The sequence below is a fragment of the Zalophus californianus genome, chromosome 2 (genome assembly GCF_009762305.2).
Source record: "Zalophus californianus isolate mZalCal1 chromosome 2, mZalCal1.pri.v2, whole genome shotgun sequence".
Lineage (NCBI taxonomy): Eukaryota > Metazoa > Chordata > Mammalia > Carnivora > Otariidae > Zalophus > Zalophus californianus.
The window spans coordinates 37,017,238-37,024,309 of NC_045596.1; the positions used below are offsets into that span (position 1 = coordinate 37,017,238).

The 7,072-nt window shown below is 37.2% G+C and overlaps 1 long non-coding RNA gene across 1 annotated transcript in view; it reads left to right on the forward strand.

Annotated features, from left to right (window-relative positions):
- The window catches only part of LOC113925769, a 55,783-nt gene extending 50,056 nt beyond the window's left edge, over positions 1-5,727 (forward strand). Inside the window, exon 3 of the long non-coding RNA XR_003521051.1 lies at positions 5,605-5,727. This is a non-coding gene — a long non-coding RNA (uncharacterized LOC113925769). The remainder of the gene's footprint in view (positions 1-5,604) is intronic.
- Positions 5,728-7,072: the final 1,345 nt, after the last annotated feature.

Sequence of the window (7,072 nt, forward strand, 5' to 3'; positions counted from 1 at the left end):
TGGGGCGCCTGGGTGGCTCAGACGTTAAGCGTCGGCCTTTGGCTCAGGTCATGATCCCAGGGCCCCAGGTCTGGCTCCCTGCTCAGCGGGAAGCCTGCTTCTCCCTCTCCCTCTGCCCCTGCTTGTGTACCCTCTCTAACTGTGCCTCTCTCTGTCAAATAAATAAAATCTTAAAAAAAAAAATATCCTAACTATCTATACTACCATTCTTTTGTTTTCTTTTTTTAAGATTTTATTTTATTCATTTGTCAGAGAGAGAGCACACGCACACACAAGCAGGGCTAGTGGCAGACAGAGGGAGAAGCAGGCTCCCCGCTGATCAGGGAGCCCGATGGGGGAATCAATCCCAGGATGCTGGGATCATGACCTGAGTCTAAGGCAGAAGCTTAACGAACTGAGCCACCCAGGTGCCCCATAAAATGTCCATGGTTTAAAATAGAAGTCTAATTGCGATTTAAAAAAAAAAATAGGGCTAAAATGGTGTTATCCAGCTTATCAATTATTTCTTATGTTAATATTTTCTTCAGGTGCTAATAGCCATATTGACCTTTATAGAACAGAGAATGTTTTTATATAATACTTTATTTATTGTTGTAAGTATTTTACTAGAATACTATGTCTACTTTAAAATAAAGAATTCTGAGCACTAAATAAGAACCGATGAGTAGGAGTTACAGGGAGGTCTCATCATTTTCAAGAAATACCTGTAAAACTATTGTGCCATTCATATTTCTGTTGAAGTGTTTAAACCACTTGTGAGTTTTTAAATTGTCAAGAATGCACTGACAAAAGTACAGCCCGGCCAACTTGGACCAAGAGAGACAGAGACTAAAATTTTAGCTTGACTAGCTATAGGAGGCAGCCGGTCAAGCTGCTCAGCAAGCAAGAAAGGCAAATTCTCTGATGCCCTTCTCTAAAGTGGCTAAGTTGATGATAAAAAAGAAAGAATAACCCAGAGGGTATCTAGGACCTTTTGGCAAATAAATTCCCCTGTTCCATCCCATCTTTGCACTCAAAGGGATTATTCAAGGTCGACATTTGATAAGCCATAGGAGAAAAATGTACTGCTATATACTCTCCTCAGGGCATCGGCTGCCTACTTTGATTATATTTACATTTTCATGACTAAGAGAGACTGTAATTTTTTTTTCTTCCATAGTAGCAAAAATCTGACCAGAAAAACTTGCCTTTTTACTTTAAGTAGCAGAAGTTCTTCAGTTGGCAACTCTTGTGTAGTTGCGAAGTTTCCTGTGGCAAGGTCAAGTTAGAAATCAATTTGTTTTTTTGTGTGTGTGTTGGAAAGTGAAAACCTTTCTTTTCTTCCTCCCATCTCCCCCTGTTGGAGTTATTTCTTCACTGCTAGCAATTTCATATTGCACCTAATATTCCAAGACATATCTGTTATTAAAATGTGTGAACTACTGTTTATTTAGAATTTTCTGACTCTTTGGTCCTTTTTATCTCTCACAAAATGTAGTAAATTCTCAAAGTTATAGCACTGAACAGACTGAGGAAGTTGAATCTCAATTCATAAAATCAAGTCTTTGTATATTAAACATTATACTACAGTTATCAAAAGTGCTCTTTATTGATTTCTTTCATTAGGAAATTTAAAGGATTTAGCATGACTGACTTCAGAGAAAGGAGTTTTTGTTGTTTTGTTTTCAAATAAATATTCTGAAATTTATATATCCAAATGGGGGCAGTAACTACAAGTAGTGTAATGGTGGAAGGAAAATTATCAACTTTAACTTGGTAAGGGGAAATTGATAATTGCCTTGAATCATTTCAAATAGTGATATATGATAAAGGGATTAGGTTTACTCTTTTAGCTTCAGATGTCAGAACTAACGGAATCGGTAGATATCTTAGGGAGGCAAATCCAATAGAATCAAACATGGGCTTAAGTAGGCTCTGAATGGTCACAAATTACAGATATTACAGATTCTTATATTGAATGGGAGATTGGATAGTATGCATACTAAGGCATTCTCCAACTTCAACACTTGAAGATTTCACAAATTTTATAATTTGAGGAAGATATAAATTTAATCCAGAAAGGTAAACATTACTCAGATCTTTTTAAAAACTTCCTTTTCATTGGAATAGTCTTCAGAGCCCATTTCTTTCTTCCATGAGAAAACATTATAAAGTTACAAAAAATGTCTTTCCTGATTTTCATTCTTTTCTTCCTCTGCACATACCTTCAAACTTCTTTTCATCCTAACTTCTTCCCTTTCCACTTGTGATTGATGCACATGGATTCATTGTACTTGGCGGGTCTTTGACCCAACATCTGGACTATCATTTTTCTGTGCTGGTGCTGACTAACATAAGACTCTTGGGGGATGACAGGCTATGATATGGACCCAGACTTAGAATGAGAAGCCTTCTAAGAAGTGCCTTAGAATCAATATGGCTCTTGCTCATGTGTGTTATGTAACCAAATGACTTAGCAACAAAAAGCTGATCATTAGAGTTTTATACTTTATAAATCCTAGGATTGTTAGGATCTCTACTGTCAGGAATAAATAAGTAAAAAAATGGCATTCCTAGTAATTTGAAAGTTCATCTAGGATTAGGAAGCACTGTTACTACCCAAACATTCACCATAATTTTAAAAGTTAAATTACTTCTGTATGTTAAGTCTTTCTGCTCATAGAAAATTCTGAAAATACCAGTGTGAACTTTGGAATGGATAATACATAAGGCCACATCCTCTTATAACTCATGAATACTTTCTTGTATCATCTTTCTTTTAGGTAGCAGAGAGCAGTTACCCCATATGAGTTAGGATACAAGAAGCAATGCTGTATGGAGCAAGAGTAGAGGAAAGTCTGGAGGGCAGGACTCCATGGGGTTCAAACAGAGGGGCCAAGGACATCATTGACAGCTAGTGAGCAGCAGAAAGACATTGAATTGCTGGTAGGAAGAGAGGAGTCCACTGGGAATGGAGATGTGGAAGCACTCTAAAAGAAGACAACCTAAATTTGTGGAAAGTGCTTAAAATTAATGCTAAAATATCTTTAGATCTAATGTTTTCTTTGGCAAGTGGCTTAGCCTATATAAGCTTCCTCATCCTCATCTGTAAATCAGAAATAATTCTGCCTGACCATGGTTAGTATTTAGATAAAATGATATTCATGAAGGGGCGCCTGGGTGGCTCAGTCAGTTAAGCGTCTGCCTTTGGCTCGGGTCATGATCCTAGGGTCCTGGGATCGAGCCCCACATCAGGCTCCTTGCTCAGGGAGAAGCCTGCTTCTCCCTCTCCCTCTGCCTGCCGCTCTGTCTACTTGTATCACTCTGTCAAATAAATAAAATCTTAAAAAAATGTTCACGAAAGCATATTAAATTTTTCTAAAGGTTATGCATGAATTAGTAATATTAATGATGACTGTCTTAAAATTGTTTCTGAAGTCTGAGTGCTATATACAACAACTAACCAAGAATTAAAGCTAATTAAACTACTGAATATTTGAGGGCAACAGCAGGTTCTCCTAAGAAAAAACGCAGTGTTACCTACCTAACTACCTCTGACACTCTTAGTTCTACAATTTGATTTTTCTGTGACCTGGCATTTGGGTAGAAGTTCTGACTGGAAGATTAAAACAGGGAAAGCAAAGGGTAAGTAATTGGATAATGATAGTGCCGCTGAATATAGAGTATTTCCACATCCCAATGTTTTCCTGATTCTCCAAGCTTGTCATCCCCATTCCTGGTTTGCTTTCTTTACTTTTGTTTTTATTCTGTTGTAGTAAACATACTTAACATGAGATGTACCCTCTTAACAGATCTTTAAGTGTACAATACAGTATTGATAACTCTAAGCATAATTTCATACAACAAATCTCTAGAACGTATTTATCTTGCATAACTGAAACTTTATACCCATTGATTAGCAACTTCCTATTTTCCTCTACCTCCCAGACCCTGGAAACCATAATTCCACCCTCTGCTTCTCTGATTTGACTATTTTAGCTACCACATGTAAGTGGGATCACTTAGTATTTGTCCTGTGACTGGCTTATTTCACTTAGCATAATCTCCTCAAGGTTCATCCATGTTGTTGCATATTGCAGATTTCCTTCCTTTTGAAGACTGAGTAATATTCTATTGTATAAATCACATTTTCTTTATCCATTCATCCACTGATGGACCTTTAGATTGTTTCCACATCCTGGCTATTGTGAATAGTGCTGCAGTGAATGTGGGAGTGCTAATATGTCTTCAAGATCCTGATTTCAATTCCTTTGGATAAATACTCAATAGGATTTCCAGATCATGTGGTAGTTCTATTTTTAATTTTTTCAGGAATGTCGTTGTTGTTTTCCATAGTGGCTGCACCATTTTGCATTCTCACCAGTGTCCTGGGATTCCAATTTCTCCACATCCTTGCTAACATTTGTTATACTTTTTTGTTTTGTTTTTAAAGATTTTATTTATTTATTTGAGAGAGCGAATGAGATAGAGAGAGCATGAGAGGGGGGAGGGTCAGAGGGAGAAGCAGACTCCCTGTTGAGCAGGGAGCCCAATGCAGGACTCGATCCCGGGACTGCAGGATCATGACCTGAGCCGAAGGCAGTCCCTTAACCAACTGAGCCGCTCAGGCACCCCCTTTGTTTTGTTTTTTATAAAACCCATACTAACTGGTGTGAGGTGATATCACATTGTGGTTTTAACTTGCATTTTCCTGAATTAGTGATACTGAGCATCTTTTCATATTCCTGTTGGTCATTTTTATGTCTTCGGTTAAATAAATGTTGGTGGATACTAAGGAACTCGTAACCTCAAAGATGAGGTAGTAGCTAGCAATTGCCTAGTTCTTGGGGCCTTCTAGATTGCTTCCCAAATACTCACGATGGTTTTTCACCAGTACTTTCTGCTCTTAATCACTTCCTAATGTGCCCCTAGCCAGTCTCAAAAGTTTAAGATATAAGATACTTATTTAAACATATGTGTTGGGCGCCTGGGTGGCTCAGTTGGTTAAGCAACTGCCTTCGGCTCAGGTTATGATCCTGGTGTCCCGGGATCGAGGCCCACATTGGGCTCCCTGCTCAGTGGGGAGTCTGCTTCTCCCTCTGACCCTCTTCCCTCTCATGCTCTCTATCTCTCATTCTCTCTCTCTCAAATAAATAAATAAAATCTTTAAAAAAAATAAAAAAATAAACATGTGTTAGTCCTATTTAATTTTGGCTAAATTTATCCAAATCTGAGTTTATATGCAATTTATGTGTATGTGTGTATGCATATATTTGGTATCCTGTTTTAAATGCCTTAATTTCTAGAAAAATCATATCATATGTCTGAAATAGAGTCTCTAATTCTACATTTGACTGTTTTATAATTTCTTAATACACTTTTCTTTCAGAGTTATAGTACTACTACACTATACTTAGTATAGCACAAAAAATGGCAATAATAGCAAAGTGATATCTTTTTAATTATACCTTTAATCTCTGTATACTCATTTCTGATTGACAAAAGCAAAAAAAAAAAAAAAATCAGGAAGTCCATGTTCTAGAAAACTCTTTTCCTACCAAGGTATGTTATCTTGATGCTAATGATATTAAATTACAAGGCGCTTTTTTTTTTGTCGTCAACTAGAGATCTTTCCTAAGAAGAAACTCTTTCCATAAGAAACTCTTAAAAACCAGAATCACACTTCCTCTGCTCACCTTCCTGTTTCTGCAACTCTCGGCGCTGGGTCTACAGCGGCTGCTGCACCAGAAGAAATGTATGTGCCCAGAGTTGTGACATCTGCACAACAGAAAGCTGGAAGAACAATTACAGCCCGGATCCCAGGGAGATGTGATTTTGCCTCAAAAAACAGAATTAGTAGCAGCTTAGCTATTATGGGAGTTTCTCCTCCCATGAGCTCAGTTGTTGTGGAAAAACATCATCCAGTCACAGTGCAAACCATTCCTCAAGCTGCTGCAGCAAAATATCCCCGGACGATTCATCCTGATAGTACCTCAGTTTCTAGATCCCTTGGAACCAGGTCAACTCACACCCAGTCTCTCACAAGCATTCATTCCATAAAAGTGGTTTGCTAAAATGAATATGCACATATTGAGATCTTTTAATTCTTCTGGTTTTGCCAAGAATTAGAAGTCTCTAGTTGTTAAAATTTCATATTCTCAGAACATCATAGATATATCATGTTCATCTTTTCAAAATTACAAGAGACTTTTTCAAGCCATACCATCCTTTGTAACTATATGTAGGATTATTTTAATTATAATGTTATTTTTTTAATTTAAGCAATTAAGTAAAACTTTTTTAAATTTAAAAAAAACAAAAAAACAAAAAACCAGAATCATGTGTCGTTGGAAATTGCTTAGTTATTTAGGGGTGCAAACTATTTGCAGTATACACATAGTAGTTCTCAAATAATGATTAAGAATTAACCTTTTCTGTGGTCCTCACTGTCTGATGCTTCAAAATACCTACCTAATTAGATTCTTATCCCAAGAAGCAAACTGAACTGTCCCATTAACTACAGGATGATTTTCCTTGTCAGTGATGTTCTCATTTCTAGTAGCATAGTAAGAGCTTGGGTGCTGAATCTAGAGTTCATGAATTTGAGTCCAGTTCTACCATTTATAAGCTCAGGCTGAGACTTGATTGATATACTTTGTGATGTTCTCTGTTCTAATTTTAGTGCCCATTTTGCTATTATATATTTGTAATATTACCTCTCACCACCTGTATGACCTTGGATAAGTTACTTAATTCATCTGTGCCTCAGTTACCTCAAATGAGGGATAAAATTAATATCTATCTCTTTGGGCTGTTGTGAGAATTAAATTTATAAATATCTGTATGGTGTTTAAAAATTTCCTATCACAGGGGCACCTGGGAGGTGCAGTCGGTTGAGCATCTAACTCTTGGTTTCAGCTCAGGTCATGATCTCAGGGTTGTGAAATCGAGCCCTGTGTGGGGATCCATGCTTAGTGCAGAATCTGCTTGAGATTCTGTCTCCCTTTCCCTCTGCCCCCCCACTCATTCTTTCTCTCTCTCTTTCTCTAAGATAAATAAATAAATCTTTAAAAAAAATATAAAAATTAAAAGT